This window comes from Garra rufa, chromosome 18 (assembly GCF_049309525.1).
Source record: "Garra rufa chromosome 18, GarRuf1.0, whole genome shotgun sequence".
Taxonomy (NCBI): Eukaryota; Metazoa; Chordata; class Actinopteri; order Cypriniformes; family Cyprinidae; genus Garra; species Garra rufa.
In genome coordinates, this window is record NC_133378.1 from 4163685 (window position 1) to 4191602 (window position 27918).

Genomic DNA, 27918 nt, shown 5'->3' on the forward strand with positions numbered 1-27918 from the left:
TAGGATGGGGGCGGATGTCCCTGGGCTTCACAGCTGAAGGTGACCTCCCGGCTAGGCTCATTAAGATGGAGAGGGAATACAATACTTCCCGGCTGTTTGGTGAATACTGGCCTCAGAGGACCGCTGCCTTCTAAAGGTGAGGAGGAAAAGAACAAAAATACACTGTTAGTCAATGCTAAGTTTAGCTGAGCATGCTTTTTAGAGCAAAGCTGTTGTGAAAGGTATCCATCTGTTCGTTGGATGAAAGCCTAGCTGTCATTCAATAGCTGTCAAGTGGGCAGTGTAAATTTGGCGCAACCAAAGAAATCTTAAGAGATTATTGTTGGCAGGATGTTAGCTACGATACACATTCAAGATACTAATATCACAAAAGAGCAAAACATATGTTAAAATACAAAACTTTTGAGCTTAAATATTGTTTTGAGACTGTGCATTTCTTTACGTAGCTTACTGTGAACTGTTTATCTACCATGTTATGCTATGTTTGCAATTCATAAATCTAGTCAGAGAAAAAAACAAGAGTTTATTCAATTTTCAAGAAACACGTGGTGACCCACTAAGCTCACTAATGTGATTTTGTCATACCGAAGACACTAACTTGCAGGAAAGTAGCTTAATTGTGTGTATCGTGTAAACACTTAAAAGCCTAGAATTTTGTGGCTTATTATTCTCCGTAATTACATGTTGATGGTTAGCGCAAACCACTTATCCTGTCTTATTAAGCACAAATGGCCTTCAGCAAGATGAGACATCCACCCAACAATGAGCAGGACAGAGAGTTTTTATGCGAGAGTGAATTAAATTTGCATAATCTAAAACTCATTGTGTGCCGATTAACACAACATAGAGCCTAATGTTACTGTGTTGTGTGCAAAACACACACACACACAAAAAAAAAAAAAAACATCTGCATGTTTTGTTTATAAAAATGTGATGAACAGAATGTTGGAGTATTCAAATGACACACTGAAACTGCACTGAAACTGTTCTGCATGTCTTTCTGTGTGTTTAGTTGTTCATGAGTCCCTTGTTTGTCCTGAACAGTTACACTGCCTGCTGTTCTTCAGAAAAATCCTCAGGTCCTACTAATTCTTTGGGTTTCTACTATTTTTGTGTATTTGAACTAGTGGTGGGCCGTTATCGGCGTTAACGTGCTGCGTTAACGTGAGGCTCTTATCGGGCGATAAAAAAAATATCGCCGTTAATCTATTCTCAAAGTTGGGTTGGGAGCTGGGTCTATACTACGCAAGCTATGATGACTTTCACCTTGATATTTTAGCGAGGATGTATACCTAGCCGAATTGCACTGTAGGGGGCGAGAACGAGTCTTCGAACCTTCGAACCCATGCCTACTGTGAAATTACCACATCAAACGAGACGTGCTAACATGGATGCAGCTATGAAGCCGCCGGGTTTGCTTCAGGGCAGGGGCGTTGCTAGACCCTTTTTACTGGGGCACGTGCCCCAGTGAAAATCTGCTGTGCCCCAGTAAAATCTCAAATTTGAGTTATAATTTACTTTGATAATCCCGAAATAAAGACATTAAACTATATGCAACAACTGAATTGACGCTTCTAAAAGCAACGCAGTTTAACTACGCACGCAGATATCCATGCCCGTGCGCGTCTGTATATTTAACTGCAACGCGCACGTCGCGCAGCCTTTTACGCAGAAGTACATGCAGTGTAGGAATAGTTGGTTACACAATGTTGTATAGTTAATTGTGTTATAAATGCAATTGTCAAGCAGTTTGTGATGCATTTTGGAAACAGGAGATGAGCCCCTGGTCTAATGCGCCACCTGGCTTGAGAAACCCGTTCTCAAAGACTTACTTTTAGTCATTATTTGGGTAGCACACATATTCTGAATGCCTTCGGCAGAATTCAAATTAGCCATTTTAATCTAGATTAATCTAGATTAATTCCAAGATTACAGTGAGATTAATCTAGATTAAAAAAATTAATCTATGCCCACCACTAATTTGAACCCTTTCCAACAATGACTGTATGATTTTGAGATCCATCTTTTCACATTGAGGAAAACTGAGGTACTCATATGCAACTATAAAAGAAGGTTCAAATGCTCACTGATACTCCAGATAGAAAAACAATGCTTTAAGAGCCAGGAGTGAAAACTTTTGAACAAAATGAAAATATGTTAAAAAAAAAATATTTTGCCTAAATATCACATTTTTTTCACTTAATACTGCCCTTCAGAGGCTACAGATGTTAGATACATGTTTCCTAGAAGACAAAAACATTTAAATTTACCCTGATCTTCATATTCAAAAAGTTTTCACCCCTGCTCTTAATGCATGGTTTCTAACAGCTTAAAATCACTTGTTTTTAAACCACAATGCTTAAAAACACATGCAAAGCATGTTTTCAAGACCAGGCAGCACAGCAAGGTCACATGAGCATGTAACTGTGATAGAGATGACAGTCCAAAATCTGCCAGTTGACAATTTTTACTGGTTAATCGTGTCTACCAGTAAATCACCCACCCCTATCATTAAAACATTTTCAAATCATTGCTTCTAAAATATCCTCCTTCCATAACATTGCTTTGTCTAGTGTAAAAGGCATTTTGTTTGAATCGGGAGAAAAATATGCACAGATCAAGCAAAAATAGTTTTAAACAATGTATTTTGATGGACTTTTTCACTAGAGGATTTGTGCCTAAAAGTGATGGTTCAAAGTTAAAATGCCTCATTGATGGATTTATTTCTAACAAACACAGATTTTCAAACTGGAGTGGTGTGGATTACTTGTGGATTATTGATGCTTTTATCAGCTGATGGCACATATTGCTTGCAGAGGGTTCACTAGTGAGCAAGTGATGTAATGCTAAATTTCTCAACAAACTCTTCTTAGATGGCCTGACTTTTAGCATTTTTTTTATTTTTTGGGTGAACTTTTCCTTTAATGGCAAAGTTAATTTCTGACCCTAATGTTTTTTGGTGTACTACATAAATCTCTTTCTTCAACAGAGTGTAAAGCAGCAGTCATGCACTCACAGTTTGCCAAGTACTGTTTTTTAACCTACATTTAGGGGACTCATTTGAGAGGAAACCATCCTCTTGAGAAATTAGTTCATGTTAAGCACATACTGCTGGTTGTTTATTTACCTTGTGCAGATATCAAGTTCCAGAGGGGAGCAAACTGAATTAATGTATCCGAAAATTCTGAACTAACAGTTTTTCCACGCCAGAAACGCTAAATTGGTCTACCTAGTGTTCAATTAGCATCTCACTAATGCAGGAGAGGTGGAGTTCATTGTGATTCTGGGTGATAATAGAGCACAGAAGAGCTCTCAGTGGAGGTGTTTGAAATCTATTGAATGGGGAATACACTGCACCAGGGCTAATTTAAATCTCACTGTCAACAAGGGCTTAACTCTTATATGCAACAGGAAACATGAGAAGATGAAAAGACGTGAGCGAGAGCAAATGATAAAATGATACTTCACAACCATAATATTGACTCAGATTTCCCATTAGCTACCACAGTGCTTTCCACTGTTCAGCTTATCCATATTTCCAACAGCCCAGCCCCCTTTCTTATGATTTAATTTGACAAAAAACTGTGCAGCTAAACATAACATCTGCAGCACTAACTACAGTTACTTACATGGTGATATTTACAACTTAGACATTCATAAACTCAACTGAAAAGGATTCTGTATACTGTAGGTGTCATTTGGATGTTTTACAATGGCGAATAGAAAGGAAACATCTCAGGTTTATCTCCAGTAATGTGTTATGCAGTTAATTACATTTAAAAATAAAAAGCTTATAATTAAGGACTGAAATATGTAGGAAGTTAACACATTAAATAAATAAGTTTAAAATGTTTGCTCAAATCACTTTGTAGTAAGAACTTAGTTCATGTATAAAAGTAACAAAAATAGCAACTTGTAGTATTACAATTTGAGCTATTTTAACCTAGTGTCTAGGAGACCTCATTTTCTAACTAAAAGTTGAAGGTGCATGTAATTTTTTGACCATACTATGTTACATGAAACGTGTTAAGTTAACGTACTTGTTTCTCTGATAAACAATGCTTTTGCCAGAATATCTGTTTTTGTTTTGGTTTGTGTGACTCCAGCCACTGCCAATTTACACAATAGTATTTCAACACTCCGGGTTGCCAGTTGGTGGGAAACCAACACAGACTCATTGAACATACGTGCCTCTATAAACATTTCTGCAAAACTGACAAAAACATACCTATATGTACAAATCACTGCAGTTTCCAATTGAAATGAACACCACAGGCCGTAAAACTCCAACAACTTTGATTCCTTTTCACATAAAGTTTGATTTACACACAGAGTTTTAATTAATAAAGCCTACTTTTCACACAATTACTTTCAGAACATTATATTATGGCTTCAAAACAATACTGCACGATTTGGAAACTGATACTTCTGAACACTGTTGTCTCAAATGCAGCTTCATATGCATGAGTTTTCCAATTCAGATGGTGTGCTCGGTAGCTCACATAATACAGTGTTGCACTTGAGTGATGAAGAGCTCAGGTTTGAACCCTGTGAAGCTACAGTTCGACAAAAAAGCTCAAATCTGCATAAGGAAGTTAAAATAGCATGGCTGCCTCAACAAATGCACTTTTATATCACATTTGCATTTGTTAACACTATTGGTTAGGTTTAAGGTTGGTTTTGGTGTAGGGGATATTTCCAACACAATAGAGCATTAACCTTTAGCGACACTACCTGGATATTTGAATTCTGAACAGCCATAATACGTACCTCAAACAGCGTAATAAATATACAGCAATACGTGCCTGTACCAATGTAATTAATACGTGCCACTGTCATGAATTAAACGTGTGTTTTCATGCCACTCTCCGGACATTTGACTTTGAAACTGCCGCAATTAGAGCAGTAAGGTACATAATTACAGTGTTGCAGAAATGTATATAGAAGCATGTATTTCCAATGAGCCTTGGTTGCGGAAAACATAATGTACAAATGAAAGGCAGCAAACAAACAGGGTCAGAGATCACACCTAAAAGTCATTGTGTCCATGTACTAATCTTTTTTTTATTTATTTAGTTATTTTTGGCATTATATTGTGATAGAACAGATCAGAAATGACAGGAAGGAAGTGGGATCGGGAAAGGTCCTCAAGTCGGGATTCGAACATGGGACGCCCAAAGCGCAATGGCGCTGTATGTCGGTGCGCTTCCCACAAGGCTATCGGCGCCAACATTGCACTCATTCATGTTCTCACTGAGAATTGAGTTTATTTTGAATTTGGGCTGCAGTACCTATTTTGACTGCTAGTTGTCAGTATTAAATACAGCACCTTTTAAAATATTCTGTATTCTCAAAAACATTTAGTTCCTCAAATCGTTGCCAGTGATGGGAATAACGCGTTATAAATAAACTATATTTTTCAGAGTAATCAAGCAAATTATTGTTCCCCGTTACAACGCTGTTACTCTTACTGACAATATAATGTGGCACTGCTAAAATTTTTGTGTTTCGATGTTCTTCTGAGGTAAATGTTGGCTTATTCCTCTTAGAGCATCATATTTCAGATACGAAAAGTAGTCGAGATGAACTTAATGAATGTTCACGTTTGTTTAAGGAGATGATGTGGGCATGTATCTACATGTCCACGCGTCTCACATGCATGTTTAAAATTTGAAAAGCGGAGGCTCTCATGGACATGATTACATTGGTATCATACGGATTACTTTATCAGAGAACATTTGTTTTCAACATGATTTACTTCATTTGAAAAAGCAGACATTTCAAGCTTGCTATACATATATTTCTCATGTCTGTGTGGCACATATTCGCCAAGATTCAGGTTGTTTTATTTACGTGTCTGTGAAGAGAGGTGACAGAGAACTAGACTGCAGAGAGAGTGCACCCTGTTTATTTTATCTATTTTACAAAAGCACATTGTTGCACACACTCCATTGTTGTGATATTCAGCCCCTGGAAGGTGTCTCTCACATTTTCCCATAGCAACATTAAAATAGTGTAGATTAGTGTACAATGTTTTATTCGTTTACCATATTCAATACTGGGGGCATCCACATATTTGAATTTTTTTTTATGTAACATAGTTACTTTTCCTGGTAATTAGTTACTTTTATAATGATGTAACTCAGTTACTATTTGCGAGAAGTAACTAGTAACTATAAATAATTACTTTTTTAAAGTAACATACCCAACACTGGTTGTTCCAAACCCGTAAGACTTCGAAACACAAATAGGGATATTTTTGCATAAATTCGAGAGCTTTCTGAGCTTTCATAGACAGCAACGCAACTTGTCTGACACGGAAGAGAAGACATTGTTTAATAAAGTTATTATTTTTGTTTTCTCTGTGCACAAAAAGTGGTTCATAACATTGTGGTTGAACCACTGATGTCACATGGACTATTTTATTAATGTCCTTATTACCTTTCTGGGCCTTGAAGGTGTCAGTTGCATTGCTGTCTATGCAGGGTCAGAAAGCTCTCGGATTTCATCAAAAATATCATAATTTGTGTTCTGAAGATGAACGAAGGTCTTACAAGTCTGAAACGACACGAGGGTGAGTAATGAATGACAGAATTGCCATTGATCAGCCATGTAAATAATGACCTTTCATGAAGTGACTGATCTTGAAATTCAGTAATAACTCTACAAAAATGACAGACTATTGAGCTTAGGCAAACTATTTTTTATTAAATCAATTGTCCATTAATCAATTCATTTCAAGACGTCACATCCTCCCACCACCCCGTTACTTTTCAAACTAAAGTGATGCCGATGGGATTACTAGATATACAGTATTGTGCTCCACATGTACCCACCAAAAACCTCTTATGCAATCTTATGATGCACATGGACATGAAAGTCAGTCCGCTGAGATGTTATCAAAGGCTAAAACACACATTAATTATCAAGTGACTCAGCTATGCTAAACAAAGAGCGCTCTCATAATCAAGGCTCTGGAACAAGTCAAATGGGGGCGTCAGTATTGACACTGCACTAAAGCATCTGTCTGTATCCGATCAAGCTGTTCAAAATCAACATGAGCAATTTTCCATGGAACAGCTAAATGAGATATCCACACCAAAATCTGTTACCAGGCGTATGTAAATAAAGACAGGGACGAGAAAGATTTCAAAACTTCAGGTTGAGCTCGGAGCTGATGCAAACCTGAGAAACGCAGCCGAGGGTGAATTTCTATCATGCGAGGAATTAATGCCGCAATTAAGGTTCATATTTGCCAGAGGACAAGAGGACGGAACTGTCTGTTTCAGAAACACCATGTAATTACAAGCTTTGGTGATGCTGCAAATATTACAAGATGTTATTAAAATATTGATGGGGAGTAATCTGAAACCGCGTCGTCGCCTGCGGCTTTGACGTTGCGTTGCGAGGATTTTGCTGAGGGCTTTACTGGTGCTGTGATTTCTGTCAACAGACCACAGCTGTCCAAAGAGACACACAGCCGCTGAGAAATTATCTATCCCTGTTCGGCGCAGAATACTAACAAGAGGTTTACAACACAAAAGCCCACCTTGTGGGAAAGCGAGGTCATTACGAAGGAAGTTGGAGAAAGCAGGTCTCTCTCTCTTTCTCTCTCTACCCGAGGGGAGAATTTATATGGCAGCGCAGCCCCCCGGAGCAGCGCCGGGGCTGGAGGGAAAAGCCAAGGAGCAATTTGGAGGCCCAAATAAAAACTAATCTCAAATTCAATACCATCTGACAAGCCGATGAATTCGGTCAGCTTACCTCAGCATGAATATCCAGCCACAGACAGGGCGCGCGGGGCGAAGGAGGGAGGGAGGGAGGGAAGGGGTTTAGGCGCTCGTGTGCCCTCCAATCCGTTTGATTCTGATTCAAGGGTTTTATTCATCAAATGAAAAAGCCAATCTTGGTAAGTTAAAATACACACCTGCACACACCCACGCAAACAAATACACACGCGCACACACACACACACACACAACGAGCCCTGAAAAGCTGAGTGAGGAAAACTGTGAATTTAAGAAATCAAGCGCAGCGTATTCACGTAACTGTATACTGAACTTGCAGAAAGTTATGCGATAATAAAATATATCACGATGGATCAATTCTGCGGTGTATATTTATGTATTTAAAAGTGTATTTTCAAATGAACATTAATCATCAATTATAATTATACTCCAGTTCTAAACCTAACCATATAGTAAGTACATGTAGTTAATTATTATTACTCAGTACTTACATGTAATTACATTGTAACAAGCACACCTGAAAATAAAGTGTAACCCATTTTCTTCAAACTTGTCTCTGAACGACTAATAATGTATCAATGAGTCAAAAACAGTCAAAAATAAAATTTAATGATTTCTTAAAGACATAACCTTGTGAAAAAGAAGTGTGCTTAACTGTATTGAATGTGCATTTGTAGTGTCTTTCAAATCTTAAAAGTATTTAACTTAATAAGACTGTATCTCAAAACACTTATATACACTTTTAAAAAGTGTGCTTTGTAATGAAGTGAAATTAATTTTAATTGTAAAGTACATTTTTAATCTTTGTTTTAATTTTCTGTTGATATGTTGACTCACATGCAAAGTACTTGATTATAATTAATAATTGTTATTCAATATTACATTTAAGGGTAATATATTATTTAAATGTACATAATTGCAATATTAGCATTACAAATGTGTAATTACTGTACAAATATTTATTTAAATGCATGAAAAACAGGTTTACCATAAATGCTCATCAGAAATACACTTATTTCAAGACTATATAAGTAATTATGAGATTTCATCTAAGAATGTACTTAGTCTAAAGTACTTTAAAGTACTCTAAAGTTCCTGATAATTGCAATTTAACTTTCATTTAATTGAATTAACATCAATTCAAGTGTCTGAAACATTGCATTCAGTATTTTTAAGTAATCTTTTTTTAAACAAAATAAGTACACTTTTTCAATGAATGCTAAAGCGTATTTCTTAGTTGTCTAATACTTGCATTTTACAGGTCTAACAATATACAGTGGTGTCCAAAATGATTAGAACACTAGTATTTTTTTAACAGCTAAAAAATAGTTTTAATTCAGTTATTTCTGTCATGATCGGGGCTGTGGGTCTCCCCTCAGCCTCCTGAGGTCGCTGTTCCTACACTGCACTTCCTGATTGCATTCACCTGTCTTTGTCATTAGCACTGATTCACTCACATCTGTTCACTATCATCTGGTCTTTAAAAACTCTCACCTTTCACTCCTGCTTCATGGCTGCATTGTCTTTTGTCCTCTGTGTATTTTGTATTCCAGATTCCGGCTCTTGACCTTGTTCTTGTTTTGTTCTTTTAGTATTCAGTTTATGTCGTGTTGTGCCGTGTTGGCATTTTGGTTTTGTTTTGTTCTGTTTATTTGTGTTTATTTAATTAAATATATCTTCCCCTGCATTTTGGACCCTGACCCCTTTACTCAACGTGACAATTTCAATCTAAATCCATAAGAACTATGGCAACATCTCCAAGATGCTTTAAGAGACCGACCTGAAAAACTATGCGCCTAGGGCAAAAGCTGCTTTAAACACAAAAGATGGTCTCACCAAATGTTGATTTACAGTAATATAGTTAAAAGAAACTAATTGATAAAGGAAATCTATTTATGACATTTTTTGACAGCATCCTCATTTTACACTTTCAACAGTACTGCAGCTTTGCATGTAGGATTCTTGAAGCATCTTGGAGACGTTGCCACAGTTCTTCTGGATTTAGTCTGTCTCCGTTTGTTCTGTTTCTTTATGTCATTCCAGACAGACTGGATGAGATCAGATCTTTGTGTGGAGCACTGGCTGTTGTCAGACTCTTTGTGCAATACAATTAATGGCAAAATGAATGTTTGGAAATGTAAATCGATATTTCCTACTGACACACTACAGCAAATGATAGATATAACTGACTTAAAACCATTTTTAGCTGGTGAAAATACTACTGTTCTAACAATTTTGGCCACCACTGTATTCTTGTCATCTTGAGCTGTGGCACCCATGTATTTACAGGTTCAAGTTGAGATTTTCCTTCACTCCCACCAGTATCTTCCTGACACTCTTTAATATATCTGCTCCCAGACTACCAGATAAAAATTAATAAGAGGGAAACAGCTTCCCAAAAAGTAGTAAAACTCATACTGCATCTAATTCACTTTGGCAGCTGGTGGGAAACAAATCATATGCATGTTTTGCATTTAAACTGAATTAATCAGTACTACGGATGTGTTAGTGCTTTTCTCTGATTGTGCTGTTTGTGTTTTGTGTCTCGACTCCCCAGTCAAAGCACATTTAATCAAGCACAATTATATCCTTGCGTCCATTATGTTCTACTGCAGTTACAATTACCTGATGCCATATGCTCGAAAGATAGAAATTAAAGCAAACTGTTTAACTGGTTTAATTGTTCACTTTTTAGTCAAGTTTTGAAGAGACAAAGTAATTTTTTTCTTACTTTTAAGAATGTGTCAAGTGCTGGCAATTAAATAACACAGGTATCCAATAATCATTTCTAGTGGGTTTGCTGTTAATGTAATTAGCATTAGTTTGGAGTGGATAAATATCATTACCACTTCACAAAGATGTAAGATTAGGCTATATCAATTATTAACTGGTTCTCTCATGAACACACATGATATGAACTGATATGGAAGTCGCTATTTTGGTTTCTTTGCAGACAAAAAGTATTCTCGTAGCTTCATAACATTAAGGTTGAAGCACTGATGTCAGATGGTTTTAATGATTTCTTTACTACTTTTCTGGGCCTTGAATGTGTCAGTTGCTCAGAAAGCAAAAAGCATCTTACTTTGTGCTCCAAAAATGAATGAAGGTCTTACAGTTTGGAACGACATGAGAGTGAGTAATTAATGACATAATTTAAATTTTGGGTCAATTATGCCTTTAATGCAAAGAAAATCAGTATACAATAGAGCATACTTTACTACCTGTGTTAGCTATATACTACTTCTTGTTTAAAAAGGGAAGACTGGGGCCAGTTGTCACAATACACACAGCAATATCTGTTTGCTCGCAATTGTCTAGAAATGTTTTGATAAATAGTGAATGCTTGTTGTTGTTATTACTTGGAGTTATGATAAAGAATAGAGAAATACATTGGTGAACAAACTGCAGTGCTTTAACAATACGTTTATGCGCTGGGCTAATGCATATGCCATGGCTGTTTGGGTGTTTTAATGTAATTGTGTAACGTTCCATTTCTGACATGCAACACAGTAGACTAATCACAACAGACTGGATCATCGGACCAATTACCGCAGATTAGCATTACGCAAAGGGTGGGTTTGGAAAAATGCATCATAAATGAATACATATTACAAGACAATGAAAGTGTTTTTCAACCTTGCATGCCTGTCAACCTGTTGTTGGGAACTCCCAAAAAACAAAATTTGAATCTGCATCTAAATAAATAAGAATGTTGTGGAAAAGTTAATTTATTTTAGTAATTCAACTCAAACTGTGAAACTTGTGTATTAAATAAATTCAATGCACCCAGACTGAAGAAGTTTAACCAACATTATGGTCATTTAACCAACTTTTGGTGCTTTTGGCAGTGTGGACAGGTGCCAAATCCTGCTGGAAAATGAAATCACCTATAAGACACCTCTGATGTTGTCTGTGGTCCAGGAGTAGCTTGACCATTTTGAAGGCTCAGGAAACCTTTGCAGGTGTTGATGGGCTGATTGGCATGTCATCAAATTCTAATTTGTGGAGATAGTAATTGGTGGGTTTTTGTTAAATGTCAGCCAAATCATCACAAATAAAAGAACCAAAGACTTAAACTACTTCAGTCTGTGTGCACTGAATGTTTTTTAATACACGAGTTTCACAGTTTGAGTTGAATTACTGAAATGAATTAACTTTTTAATAACAATATTGGTAACACTCTATAATAAGGTTCCCCTTCGAAAGGTAACTCTCGTTGCGTCGTCATTTTTGACGACTGCTTATGGGGAAACTCCTGTTTACTCCGATACTGAAGCCTGATTTGTTAACGTTTGTGAAGTTGCACAAACCAATGGCGCTTTAGCCCGCCAAGAAGGGCGGAGCCGACTGCCCTATAGGTCGGCAAAAAGCGCTATTTCATCAGAATCTTCTCCTTCAGCGACGAGACCATCTCTTCGCTGACTCTATGATCAAAAAGCTAAAAAGAAGCCTGCAGCTCGCTGCCGTAGAACCGCCTCCAGCAGCAGAAGAAGCGAGAAGCCTTCCCCTGCAGCTATCCGGCTGGTAAGAGCAATTCTTGAGCTATTCTCTGCGCGCCGCGAGTGTGGACAGTGCAAGGGTGCACGACACGCGTCACCTGTCTGGGAAACACCCATGCAGATTGTGCGCTTACTGAGACGGAATGTGCTAACCGCATGAGTCTCGCTCTTGCCCGCTCGCGAGCCGCTATTTTAATAAGACAGCTCGCTCTCCCGGTGCAGCCACGGAGTCTCTATCGGCTCCATGATCCGCCAATGTGTGTTAACACAGGAGATTAGCGTCCCTCTCACGTCGAGCGACTCGTCCCTCTAGGCGGATCGGAGAAGAATGCTGTCACTAATATTCATTTTCTGACTGCTCCGCATTTGTGTCTGCGTCGCTGAGGCTGCACTCATATATTTGTGTGTGCGTGCCGCATATTTTAATATAAAGGCAGCGCGCTCTTCCGTTTCTCCTCTCTCAGCGAGTTCGGAGAAAGAAACAGTGAAGTCACGGAGCTGAGCAACCGAGTTTGAATGATCCCATGCCGGCAAAAGCCCGCGCGCTCATTCTCCATTGGCTCCTTGATTCGCCAGTGTGTGTTTCACACTTGAGATATAGCGCCCCTCTTACGGCGAGCGGCTCATTACTCTAGGCGGATTGAAGTGGAACGCTGTCACCAATGGTTATTTGCTGACAGCTCTGCATTTGTGTGTGCGTCGCTAAAGCTGCGCTCACTGAGATGGGGTGCTTTCACTGAGAAAGCGCAAATTATCCCTGCATCGCTCGCGGATCCTCTTCGATTGAAGATGGCCCCGCCCCCCCTTGCTTTCGCGTTTCTCCTCTCTCAGTCACCTCGGAGAAAGAAATGGCGAGCTTGTGAGTTTGAGCGATCAGGCTTGGGTGATTTTTATGCCGGCGCAGGTCCCGCGTGTTTCACTTTTACCACAGCACTTCGATCTGCCAGTTGTGTTTTATCCGTGAGGATTAACCCCTCGCTTATTTGAGCGGTTCAGTCTTTCTGGGCGGATGGAAAAGACTGTCACCAGTGTTTTCACATTACTGACAGCCTCGAATTTAAGTGCTGGAACACGCCCACGCTGAAACAGCACTTTGATCCGCCAATATGCTTACAAATAAGGGTTAACCCCTCGCTTACAGGAGCGGTTTTATCCTTCTAGGCGGATGCGTGCGGTACTTTTATCTGCCAGTGGTTCTACACTGGAGGGTCATTAAACCCCTCATCTAGAGCGGTTTGATCCTTTTAGTGGATAAAAGGAGAATACTGACAGCTTCAGGTTAGACGCACATGGTCCGCACCCATTCTGACGTTGTGCTCACGGGGGCTGGCTGCTCACACTAAAGAGCATTGAGTCTAGCAAAGCAAACTTTTGAGAGGAAAAGGATCCCGCTGAGGCTGGAAATTCATTGAGAAGAGTTCACGGTCACTATCCATCACTTCGTTCAACACCGAGTGATGGAAATTTTATTCAGTCTGGGCATGTCCTTCATATTCAGCGCACACCCAAGCAGCTACCACTTAGATAGTGGGCACATACATTATTTACACTTCGGTACAGAACAACGCATGTTCTTCGGTACGAACTACATACACACTGCTTGTTGGGTGCCGTGGAAACGGCCCCCTTAGCGAACAGCGAGTCAGGCTTTTTGAGGCCGTTACTTCCTCGTTCCCAAGAAAGACAGTGGACTCAGACCAATACCCTGTAACAGATATCTGAACCAGGCCCTCATGCGACGGCTTTTCAGAATGTTAACGTAAACAGATCCTCGCGCAAAAAATGCCTGGGGACTGCTTTCTGTCTGTGGATATGAAAGACGCGTACTTTCACATCCAAATAGCACCCCGTCACAGACCGTTCTTGAGGTTTACCAGTATACAGTCCTTCCTTGTGGACTGTCCCTGGCCTCTCGCACATTTACAAAATGTGTAGACGCGGCTCTTTCCCCTCTGAGACAGATGGGAATCCGCGATCTGAGCTACCTCGACGACTGGCTACTGCTAGCCATCTCAGAATGTCAACTGATCGCTCACAGGTCGTTACTGCTCAACCACCTGAAGCGTTAGGGTTGAAAATCAACACGTCCAAGAGTTGTTTGACTCCCAGACAATGAATTTCCTTTCTGGGTACAGTCATAGACTCGATTCAAATGCAAGCTTGGATTACATCGGAACGCTCCCTAACTATTCAGCGAGCGGTGATGTCTTTCAAGTTGGGAACATCACGTCCCTTGAAAGCATTTCAGAGGATCCTCTGCCTTATGGCCGCTGCGTCATCTGTGATTCCTCTGGGCCTGTTGTGAATGCGACCCCTACAGTATTGGCTAAAAGCTCACGTTCCGCCCCACGCCTGGCGCCTGGGCCGTTCTTACATCAAGGTAAGCCATCGCTGTCTCAAAGCTGTGGCTCCTTGGACATTTCCTTGCCTATATATGTCAGGCGTTCAGTTGGGAATGACCTCCAGGAGGAAGGTGGTCACAACAGACGCTTCCAGCTGAGGCGCTCTGTACGAGGGCAGTCCTGCATTCGGCTCCTGGTCAATCCACGAGCAACGCTTACACATTAACTGTCTCGAAATGATGGCAGTGTGTCTGGCCTTAGAAACCTTCCTCCCAGCCCTAAAAGGACATCATGTCTTAGTGCGATCAGACAGCATGTCGGTAGTAGCCTACATCAGCCAGGGCGGCTTTAGGTCTCGTCCCCTTTACAGGTTGACGCAACGTCTCCTGTTATGGGCACAGAAAAAACTCCTCTCACTATGAGCAGTTCATGTGCTGGGCAGATTGAACCAAGGAGCGGATATGTTGTCGAGGAACAACATGGCTCTGGGAGAATGGAGGCTGCACCCTCTATCGGTTCAGAGAAAATGGTCAGTTTTCAGCAGGGCAGAGGTCGAACTCTTCGCCTCCGAAGACAACTATCACTGCCCAATTATTTCTCAAAAACACGGGATGCTCTGGCCCACGACTGGCCCAACACCCGTCTGTATGCTTTTCCCCCGGTCGCCCTGCTACCCCAGGTTATCAGGCGATCAGGGAGACGAGATGCTCTCTCCTCCTCGTGGCCCCCCTCTGGAGGAATCAGGTTTGGTTCCCGGAGATGGTCCAGATGCTACCGAACAAGAGCAAGTAACCTCATTCCACAGTTGTTTATAATCCAGCTTGACACACTAGGAAAGGCTTTCCAAGCCAAAAGCCCGGCTGCAAGCCGTTCCAGCAATGTGGGATGATTTTGAAATGATTTTTGAAGTTGAGAGAGAAAATAAGATGGGAGTTTTTCGACATACCCCAACTGTCTTGAACTGGAAAAAAACAGAGTTAAGGCAGAACAAGACAAGATGAGCATCTGAGGTTAAAAAGTATATACAGTACATTGTAATTTTTTTTAAATACCCAATCATTTTGCTAGATTAGACTCTTCTTCCTCGGCTGGGATCGTTTACAACCGCATTTGGGATCGTTTGAAGCCGCATTTAAACTGCATTTTGGGGCACCATAGAAGTCCACTGTATGGAGAAAAATCCTGAAATGTTTTCCTCAGAAAAAAAACATAATTTCTAACATTATCTGTAAATTTTTGTTCTGGAAGTGAACTTCTCTTTAACGTTAGTTAATGCACTGTGAACTAACATGAACAAACAATGAACAGCTGTAATTTTATTAACTAACATAAACAAATATTAATAAAATGTGTAATAAATATATTGTTCATTGTTCGTTCAGTTAATACATTAACCAATGTTAACAAAAGACACCTTATTGTAAAGTGTTATCCTGATATATTTATGTTCTATGGATATTTTTTTAATAAACTCTTTTGTGCATGACCGATAATTGATTACTTTTCATTCTGCAGAAAAGCCAATGACGCAAGTTTCCATTATGACATCTTAACCCAAATATAACAGTGTGACAACATGCCCCACTACATCTGCCTACAATGTTTTTAATGAACTGAACCTTTTCCCCTGAATAATTCTACAACATTACACAACCTGATAGTGGAGAAAAGAGTCCTTTCAAAAATCACACACAGCAGGAGTGAAGATCATGTAAAAGAGCAAACAGCCCTTTTTAAATCAAAGACTTAAAAGCGCGAGGATTAAGTCTGACCCTCCTAGTGACTGAAAGACAATGTAACTGCTTCATCAAAAAGAGATCAATAAAGGGGCTTTTGTGCTTCCACTTGGCTAAATGAGAACATAAATTGTGCTCTCCAATAAAATAATGGCTGGTAGATTCATTTGCACATTAACCTTTTCATGTCTCTCAAAGGGCTGGTTAAATTACATATTATCACATCTTTTCTCCAACTTTGACACAAAGCAAGGTGGTCTTTAAATCAAGAAGTCTGCCGCCGTGCTATAGTGCTCATAGTATAGCAGGCATAGTTCAGTGACAATGGGAATATGTCAAATGTATATTTTCCCCAAGATGGATGAGTATAAAGCTTTATAAGAATAAAGTGTTGCCGAAAAAGAACATACTGGCACCTTCTCACCACTGGCATGAATGCAAAAGCACCTATGACCACTTCATATTTATTTAATATACACTATTTAATATAAACCACCACCCCACGACCTTACTATCACACATACTGTGTCTTTGCTCATCTCTCCATCTGGAACAGTTGGATGGCTTTAACATTTACAAACAAAGTGAAACCTTTAATTGGTTCCAGAAGATAGGAGACATCCCTGAATGAGAGGACTGCCCTTAATAGTAAATGACAAGGACAAATGTATGCCATAGAAACAGACAGGAAAGTCTATAGAGGAGGTTATTAGGATGCCTACCTGAAAGGCATCCCATGAATAATTGCAGAACCAGCAGTTTCCATGACAACCCCATTTTAAATATTGGAGGTCAGCGAGAGCTCACATTCAATTGAGGGTAAATAGAATGCCGTCTTTGTCCAGACTTGATCCTCTGTACCCTGAAATCAAAAGACAAGATGAGAAGAGTTAGAAAGAGTTTGCCAAACTACAGCAGCCATGTTCAGCAATGTTTCCTAACTGTGTGTCATGTAAATGAGTTTGGAGAAATTTGCTCACCAATTGATCCTATGCAGTGAATGGGTGCCGTCAGAATGAGAGTCCAAACAGCTGTTAAAACATTACAATAATCCACAAAAAATAATCCACACAACTCCAGTGCATCAATTAACACATTGTGAAGCAAAAAGCTGCATGTTTGTAAGAAACAAATCAAATTTAACTGCCAAAATACCTGTCTTATATCTGTCTTAGACTGTTATTGCTTGTAAACAGTGCTTGATCTGTGCATATTTCTCTCCCGATTTAGACGAGACAACTTTTTTCACTTGAGAAAGCAATAACATGGATAGAGGAAGCAAGAGTTTGAAGTTAAAATGTCTTAATTGTTTTTTTTTTTCAACAAACATATAGCTTTCGCCTTCACAAGATGTTAATTGAGTTGTGTGGATTGCTTATGGATAATTGTGATGTTTTTATGAGATGTTTTTAATGAGATGTTTCTGACGGCACCCATTCACCGCAGTGAATCCATTAGTGAGCAAGTGATGCAATGCCAAATTTCTCCAAATCTATTCTGATGAATAAACAAATTCTATAGTGTGAGTACATTTTGGGTGAACTATTCCTTTAGAGTGAAGATGTAAAATATATAAAAAAGAAATGTTTTATTGTTTAGATCAATACCTGTCAGACAGACCTTGGAAAGTCTTAGCAATGTCTTTACCGCAGGTACTGTGATAATCTTTTTTAATCTTTGATCATAAAAAATAAAGCTGACAGATAGTGTGGCGTATCTACACTGATAATACTCAAGGATATAATTAGCCTTTACTTAAATAAACCTTTTTCTGCCAACATCATACAAGGCTTTTAGAAGGGTTAAGAACTTGGCCCAAGGTACAAATCCCTGTATGCCATTCTCTGGCCTTCACAGCTCTATCATCTGGAGGGGAGACTTCAGGCAACTAACTCTCACACATCTGGTCTAACACAAGATTACTCAAGCACTCCAGCACACACACTCAGTGAATTCACAAGTACTTCGTCTTTTCTGTATAGACAAAACTAAAATGAAGTTTATAAATCAGATTCTGCCAGTACAACAGCAAAATTGTGTGATATTGAACAGTTCTGCAAACAAGAAGTTAATAGACTGCTGTAGTGAAGATGTACAGGATTTTTGTAGGCCAATCTGAAAATTTCCATTACACTGGTTCCCTTAACAAAAACCTAATCCACCTTATCCTTCAATGCAGAAGTAAGCCTACAGACGAGACTTACGGTTCTTAGCCACTATAGGGAAATAGCAAGAGGAATAAGAACATGCAGTAAACGGTGAAACTGTTTGCACTATAAACCAGTGTGTTCACAATTCAGATAATATATTACAATAATATGGTAAGGCACACCAATTTGCGATATCATACAGCAAAACGAGCTGTTTTGTACAGCAAAAAAAGCTGGACACGGATGATACCTGAAGCCAGACCCATTCAATTTACAAATAGCCAGGTCCGCCCTTACGGGAAAAATATGACGGATAGGGCTTTTTTTCTTTAGGGTTACTGCAGACAATAAGCTCTGTGACAACAAAAGTTCATGTTTTTTTTTAAACATTTATCATTTATCATGTTCCCAACGACCTCTGTAGTCCCATTTACCATTTTTAGCAATACACTCTTCATAAACATTATTGGTTCCCCAAAGAACCTTTCAGTGAACAGTTTGTAAAATAACCATTTTGAAAAACATTTAAAAAAATCTAAAGAACCTTTTCTGATTTTAAAAGGTTCCATGGATGTCCAAGGTTCTTCATAGAACCACTGATGCCAATAAAGAACTTTTTAAGAGTGTAGCTTTTTTCAAGATGAGTATTAAATTATTACTGATGTATTTCATGTCATAAAATAAAACATAAAATATACTGAGTTTGAGTTCACCACATACATAATTTCAGGCATTTAACCAAAAGCCCATTCAAAAAACCCATTGATCAGGATGATGGAGCCAGAAATGCTAAAACTTTTTTCTGGGTAGACAAAATACAGCATCCCTGAAGCACTCTATATAATGTATTCATGATAATATTAATGGCTGTTTTGTTTCATTTTGTTCTGCCAACAGAATAGTGCCAAAAGCAGGATAAATTCTGCATGTTGATATGGACATTTTGATATGAATACAGACACTCTGATAGATACAGTGAACCATTCCAATAGAGATATTGCCTGTAAACATAAGTTCAATAAACAGTTAACATGTAAGTTATACTATAACCTATAGGCCCGTTCACACCAAAAACGATAACGATAACTATAAATGCAACCAATGCGTCCACACTAGTGAACGATAAATGTCTATTTTTGTTGCATTTACACAACCAGTAGATGTCCTCAGCATGCATGTTTCGAGCGCATCTAAACAGTGAATATAGTGTTTCTCTAACATTGTCAATGTAGTGAAAATAAAAACAATAAGGACTCTTTTCTACTGCACCTTCAAACGAGGCAAGACAATGTTGTCCAAACTAGCACTGAATTCCTGAGGTAATTTTATGTTTTATGTTACTCTGTTTGCTGTTCAATGTCTGTTTGCTTCTCTACAATGTAGCCTGCAATTTCAAATGTACAAGCCTTTTAAATTTGAATCAGTTGTTAAAAAAAAAAAAAAAAAAAACATTCTGAAAGTAATCCTAACGATATCGTTGGCCTGTATCGTTATTGTTATAATTGTGGTGTGAATTGTGGCATCCATAGCACTTCTAGCACTCTCAGTGTTCAAATTCACAGGTTTTTATCATTATACTCATTCAGTGTACTATATCAGTAGAGGAATGTAGATAATAGTGAGTTTGACAATGAGATTGTATGGTAATTTGTATTTTGGATACAGTCATACTGTTTTGGATGAAACTGTTTAAGTGGACAATTCAATGACTCACTCATAAAGTCACCTGACAAAGCCACTTTTCCCTACCTACTGGTGTAACAATAGCTGTGTTTCCATTACAGATTTTGCTAAATGATAGTGTTTTCATAAACCTATGTTATGTGAATAAAACGTAATTTGGACATGGTGACGGATGTCGATAGGTTTATGAGTATCGCAGTGACCACACTAGCCATTTCTTTTAATCGAAAGAGACTTAGGCATTATCTTTAGCAAAGCAGTGCGAAATGTGCCACAGTGTGGCTGGTATAAACACAAGCATTGACACCGGTGGTCGTGACAGATCCGTAATGCTCTGCAGACGTGTGCAGTGTAAATAAGAGGTCATCCATATCCATGCGATTCACTACAGGAGGCCTTTATTCACCTCCTGGAGCCATGTGAGGCACCTTTTTTTATTATGGATGGATGCACTTTATTGGACTTGTTTTGGACTGATGGAGAGAAACACCCGTCTATGCAATTCTAAAGATTGCAAATTCCAGGATAATTTTTAATATAACTTCGATTGGATTCTGAAAGAAGGAAGTCATATACACCTAGGATAATAAAGGGCAAATTTTGATTTATGGGTGAACTAACCCTTTGATGACAAGGAAAACCTTGGCCATGTATGAGGTGTTTTTAAAGAACTTTTAACATCAAACATTAAAGAGCTTTTTATGTATGCAATGTGACCTGTAAATGTGAATGTGTTTCCAGTGTAGTTTTGCAAAATTTTCTGAAAAACCACCTCATGCGAGCATACCGACTTTTTTGTGATATATTTTTGCTTCTATTGGGAGACCCAATTTCAGATCAATTTCAATTTGCACAATTTGAAGGGTACTAGAAATGCAGCTAATGTAATCTGCAGAAAGAGTGCCTGAAAATCCCCAAAATAACGCAAATGCTCTTGAACATGTCAGCTAGCAGAGAGAGAGAAAAAAAAGTGAAAAGTCCTACTTCATGTGGCTGACACGTAAACAGATAGCAAGAAAAAAATGTTGATCACTGGATATGATCCTTACCATGTATGGATGTAGAGTATAAAAAAAAATGGTGGATGAGCCATAATCGTCACATGACTCAAGTGGGTCGCACACCGAACGCGTCGAAAATTCGAACACATAGTTTTCTATGAGCATACGCACACCGGCGGCGCCTTTCGGCGTCTGTCCGCGGCGCCCAGCTACGACTCAGGAAGCTGTTCAAATTTCTGCCGCGCCACAGAGCGCCATCTGCATAGTTTTATATTAAATAACATCATATTTGTCTCAAATCGTCCTATTAGATTAAAAAACAAGATACCACTGCTGCAAAATACTACTTACATTAGGTTTACAGCTTGAAAAAAATGTAAACCTATATAATTCATTCAAATTTTATTTTCTCAATAAATTTTTTTCATACGCAAAATCTAAAGTCCTATGTAACATTTGCCTGTCGTAATTACATTCACTGTCTTTGACTGCCACCTACTGGATTTACAAGGTCACAACCGTCACTTGCAGTTCAGAACTTCACTGAAAAATGAGCTGACGCGTATAGAATGTGCGCGTCCGGTGTGCGATACCTCCAGCTGTCCTCGGCGCGACGCGATGTTGCGCTGCGTTTCTCGTCCGGTGTGCGACCCCCATAAACCACATCAGCGCTTTTGGAACTCTGCCTCACCAATCAATTTCAAGGACTGCAACTACAACATTAACTTTAACATGTTGTAAAAATGAAAACAGCTTGGGTGTACTTTGTTGAACATTGTTTTGCAAGCTGTCTCTAATTTCATATGATATTTTAATAGGTTGTGTTATCCATGGTATAATTTCTAAAATGATATTCTTGATTAGCTTTAGTACCATATGGCAACGTTACTATTTATTTTCCTAAATCACTTCCAAGTGCAAATGGCAAGAGCTGAAATTGGCCATGTTCAATGGGGCTTCACCTCACAATGGTCATCCAATAAGCAGGTGCTTTACGCAGCACAACAAATTTGAATTTATTACTCATACAAAAATAAAATGCTTGAATGATCACCAACTGAAGACTTATTAGCAGGGCAGATTAAAGTAGTATCCAGCCAGCAAGTGTCATGATAGCCACACATCTTTACTTAACCAAGTGAAGTCTTTTAGGAGAACATCCTTTATCTATCACATATAAAGAAGTACAAAATTCCTTGAGAGAGTTAGTGTCAGCATTGCTGTTCATCTCAGACAGCTGCAAATAATATGTTACTAAAATCTTATTTTGCAAAATAATTGACTTTTATTCAGTAGCTGTCAATGAATAGAAGTCTTTTTTTTTTCCACCCATTTCCGCCACTGAATAAACAATGAAAAAGGTAACTACGACTTCTTGTCAATTCTGACTTTTTTCTTGCAATTGGGAATTGTGTAATGCAAACTCAATTCTGAGAAAAAATACAAAAACTTTTTTTTTCTCAGAATTGTGTGATATAAACTCACAGTTACTACAGTTATAAAGTCAAAATAGCGGGATATGAACTTTCTCGCAATTTTGACATTTTTTCAAACAAATGCGAGTTTGTATCTCGCAATTCTGACTTTTTTTTCTTGCAATTTAGTTTAGTTTATATCTCAAAACTGGGACTTTTTTTTTTTTTTTTTCATAATTCTAACTTTATTCTTAGAATTGCATAATACAAACTCACAATTCTGACTTTTTCCCCAGAATTGTACAATTTGAACAATCAGAATTTCTGAAGTTGGAATTGCGAGACTTTTTTTTTTCTCAGAATTGTGTGATATAAACTTACAATTGCTTTAAAGTCGGGATAGTGGGTCCTGTATTAACTCACAAGTGCGAGAAATAAAGTCAGAATTGCGCATTTTTATCTTGCAATTCTGACTTTATTTCTCGCACTTGTGAATTTGTATCTTGCAGTTCTGATTTTTTTTTTTTTTTTTGCAATTGTGAGTATATCTCAAAATTCAAATTTTCTCTTATAATTCTGACTTTTTTCCTCAGAATTGTACGTTTTAAACTCGCAATTGCGATTTATGAAGTCAGAATTATGAGATTTATTTTGACTTTTTTCTCAGAATTATGTAATATAAACAATCACTAGTTATAAAGTCAGGATAGTGGGATATAAACTCACAAGTGCGAGAATGAAGTCAGAATTGAATTTTTCTCGAAATTGCAGTTCTGACTTTTTTTGCAATTGTTTATCTCAAAATTCTGACTTTTTTCTCTCAATTCTGACCTTTTTTCTCTCAAATGCCATTTTTTTATCTTGCAATTCTGAGTTTTTTCTCAAAATTGTGTGATATAAACCCACAGTTGCTAGCTATAAAGTCAGAATAGCAAGATATAAACTCACAATTGCAATAAATAAAGTCAGTTATATCAATTTGCGAGATAAAAATGAGCAATTCTGAATTTCTCACAAATGTTAGTTTGAATCTTGCATTTCTAACTTTTATTTGCAATTCAGATTTTATATCTCAAAATTCTGACTTTTTTTCTTGTAATTGTAAAATTTTAACTTGCAACTGCGATTTATGAAGTCAGAATTGCGAGATATTAACACGCACTTCTGAATTTTGTCCTAGTTATAGTCAGAACAGCGGGATATAAACTCACAATTGTGAGAAATTGCAATTCTGACTTTTTTTTGTCTTGCAAATGCGAGTTTGTCTCTTGCAATTCTGACTTTTTTCCGCAATTGTGAGTTTATATCTGAAAATTCTGACTTTTTTTCTCACAAATGCGAGTTTGTGCAATTCTTACCTTTTTGTTTATATCTCAAAATTCTGACATATTTCTCGTAATTCTATCTTTTTACTTAGAATTGCATACTACAAACTCACAATTCTGACTTTTTTCCTCAGAATTGGAAAATTTAAACTCGCAATTGCGATTTATGAAGTCAGAATTGCGTAAGTTTTTTTTTCTCAGAATTGTGTGATATAAACTTACAATTGCTAGTTATAAAGTCACAATAGTGGGATATAAACTCACAATTGCAAGGAATAAAGTCAGAATTGCAACTGAATGTTTTCTCGCAACTGTGAGTTTATATCTCGCAATTCTGATTAAATTTCCCAGAATTGTGCGTTTATATCACACAATTCTGAAAAAAAAAAAAATAATAATGTTATAATTGCGAAATGTAGATTTGAAATTGTGAGAAAAAAAAGTCAGAATTGTGACATAAAAAGTCATTCACTGCTGGAATTGGCCTTCCATATGCCATTTTCTAACAGCAGGAGCAGATTGACCAGGCCAAACTTTGACTCACTGTAAAAATTAAATAATACTCAGGCATCCACATGTTACAAATCTGTGGACACAAAAACATGAAAAAGCATCATTAACCATCTATTGTGTGTCCATGTGAAATCAATAAATGTCTCTAACATACACCTAGAAAATGACAGCGTAACTATCACAGGCCTTTGTAAAAACGTATCTCTACCATAGGATTCAGGCCTTTCAAATGTTTGCTTTGTCTGTGTGATTGGCGGTTCATCCATTATGGCTTGTGGATGCATTTCAAAGCTCCGCACATGACATGCAATATATGTCTCGCTGTAATGCTGCAGACGGAGCGTTCACAGCCAACAGTCTGAGCTGAAAATGAGCCCACAGAGAATTTCTTTGTCCTTTAAATTCTGCTTGATGCCATAATAAAAGCCAAAATATGGCATGCTTTATGCTTCAAAAATGGGATCTGTCTGGAATATTTGCAGACATTCACATTTGCACTGCAGTCGGACAAAAGAGAGCAAGAATAAGGCACAGAACTTCCATTCGTCCACCACAAAACACGTCTCAGAGCAAGACTCCGGAAAGCAAGCCGTGTCTGGCTTTAAAGCAAGTGCCCACGGTGAGGTTGACCTTGGTGCTACCTCTGTCTAGAAATCCATCAATTTTTCAATGAAGTCTGTATTAATAGAATCTCCACTCTGCTCTTCATGGGATTCACACGAGATGTACAGTATGCGCGTTTCTCTACCTTTTAAACATAAATGAGACAGACACCCACTCTTCCCAGTTCTGCCACGATCTCGGGTAGAAAGTAACACTCTAAATCTTTTATCTGGTTCCCTTGACTTCACTTGATCCACAAACACCATCTTTGAGTTTCTCTGTAAACCCAAGCATGATTTCACCTATAGGCAACCAGTCCCGTTAGAGTGCAAAATGAACTGTGGTGTTGTTAAAACCTCAGCTGACACGAACATTTGAGAGCAGCGGTTGACAACACGGTCGAGGAGCGTGTAAAAATTCTCCAGCTGGTATTGTGCACTCCAACTGAACTCTAATCTACAGGGTGTGAATGAAAAATTAATGTTCAGCATCCAAAAGAGCCAAGAAACCACAGTTACAAGATTTTTCTAGCTGGATATGACTGAATTTTGAATGAAGCACCACAGAGACTTGGCTGGTTTGCATTCACACTTCTATTCATATTATACCACTGTCTCCTGTATAATGGATGTCTATGGGTCAAGTATACAAGCAAACTAGACTTACATTATACGTTTATATGCATCAGCACAATTTTTTGCTTGTTTTTACCAGCATAGGGATGAACTCAAATTATTTGCTGTAGTATTTCGACAGCAGCTGTGACATGGGACCCTGGATATTCCTTTATTCTCTCTCTTTAATGACAGAGCTGTGTGCTCAGACTGAAACTATTCATGCCGTTTCTGACAAAAACTGTATTATTTGGCTGTGAAATTGCTGGTGCAGAGATTTGAAGCACGCATCCAGCAGGTACGCCATATCTCACACTTCAGCCTCGACCTGCTGCATATAAACATCAGCTCTCTATGACTCAACAAGCAATGCTGGGAGAAGGGGGAAAATGTAATAAGTCACAGAAGACAAGCCTTCCTGCTTGTCGCTTCCCTCTTGACTTGCATCAACACAGAGGTGTGTGCAAACAATCTGGCTTCCCTAATGATGCTTTGAGAAATCATCCAATGTTTTTTTTATTCTCTGACAAGCCAGCAGAGTGCAGCATAAACTGCCTCTACTTCTAGTGCAAATGATTGCTATGTATGAATGAGTACTCATTTTTATTCTGGAATTTATACTTTCTACAAAACAACACCTGAATTAAACATACACCGCCTTCTGCTGTATATCAAGTCTCAAGAAAATAAAACCAAACAAACACTTCTATTAGAGATTCTAATTATATGAAGATTGCGATTACTCAGATTAAAATGCAGGTGTAACACCTAAAACCATATAATGACAAATGATTTTTTAAAAAGGAAATCAGATGCATTGTCTTATGTGATTGCAAGGCTGGATTTAATATTACCGCTTTTCTAATTTTCAAAATACTACTACTATGGGAGATGAGGCATTGTGAAAGACTTAAATCAAGCACATTGTCAAGAAAAATACAACTTTAATATGAGAGAAGCATCTGATCGAAATGAAGCATGAGATTTGTCCATGAGGGAAGACAGTTTGTCAGTTAGTCCATTCAAACAAACAAACAAACAAAGATATAATCCGATCAATATTGCTTCAAAAATGGTTGCAAAGTTTTTAATTGCATTTTTTTTACATCATTAAATAGATGGTTCCTCTCTACCCAAGTCTCTAGTGGCATCATAAACACAAGTGGAATAGAAATTTGGCAGACAGGATAGATTTCTAATGACATTCCACAAATATTTTAGACTGTGATAGATTGAAATAGGTTCCAACCGATTCTTCCAAGTCCTATATTTTATAATTCATTCACAGATGGACAACTGAGAGAGGTCCATCTGGACAGATGTTGATGTTGCTGAGGTTCACTGACCAAAAGTGGTTGTGAAAAATGGAGAGCAGAGAATCTAAGAATAGAGAATCTAAGAATGTGGACTAATTATGCAATATTAATGAAATGAAGAGAGGAATGGAGATTGTAATTCTTAATCTGAATGATGAGTTTGCAATAGCAAAAACTAAAGGTTCCTCAATGGTTCTTGAATCAGATATTGGTTCTTTAAAGATTAAAACAGCTCTTCAGAACAGTTTTTTGGTTGTGAGTTCTTTATATAGTTAGTTTTCTAAAGAATAGAGAATATAAACTACTTTATGGATGTTAGAATTATTTTCTTTGGTACCGACTGTATATGGCATCAGACTTTAAAACCCATCTGGTTTTAATTGCCTTTATTTTTACGTCGAGAGGCAATTTGGAAAATGCGTCCACTTACATAAAAAGCATTCGCTATAAACATAATAACAGAAACTAAGAACATTTATCTATTTTATAATTTGCTTCAGTGATTGGTCTATGAGAAATCGTATAACTCGTGTAATTACAAAAAATGACAAACATTTCTCACAGCCCATAAAAGAACAAGCTGCGGAGTAATATACAGTATGATCTAGATATAATGCGCCATGTACCTTTTCTACTTATTTTAAATAGCCCTCAACTATTAGTGTTGTTCTGTCTCAAACTCGTTTACCTGTTTGACTTCCCACAGTTTTCAGCCTCTTCGCGTCTGCCACTGTAACAGCAGCATCTCTCCAGCCATTCCACGATGCCAGATACGAGACGAGCGCGCTTCACAAGTGCAACTGCCACAGAGGAATTATTTCTGCCTCCGGAAATCCACGATACTCCTTAAGAAACGGTAAAACGTGCTGATGATACCCGGCTGGATTACTGTAAGGCAAATGAAAAGTAAAGCAAACGCGTTACGCATGGAGTATCCTCAGTTCAGCCTCACAGACAGAGGTGAATGCGCGGA

The 27918-nt window shown here is 38.2% G+C and overlaps 1 long non-coding RNA gene across 1 annotated transcript; it reads right to left on the bottom strand.

Moving 5' to 3' along the window:
• LOC141290750 (uncharacterized) lies at positions 1–27918 on the bottom strand. The gene is made up of 3 exons (XR_012340206.1): positions 27634–27918; positions 17048–17187; positions 1–130 (listed from the first exon to the last, which is right to left on the bottom strand). It is a non-coding gene; the product is annotated as an uncharacterized lncRNA (long non-coding RNA).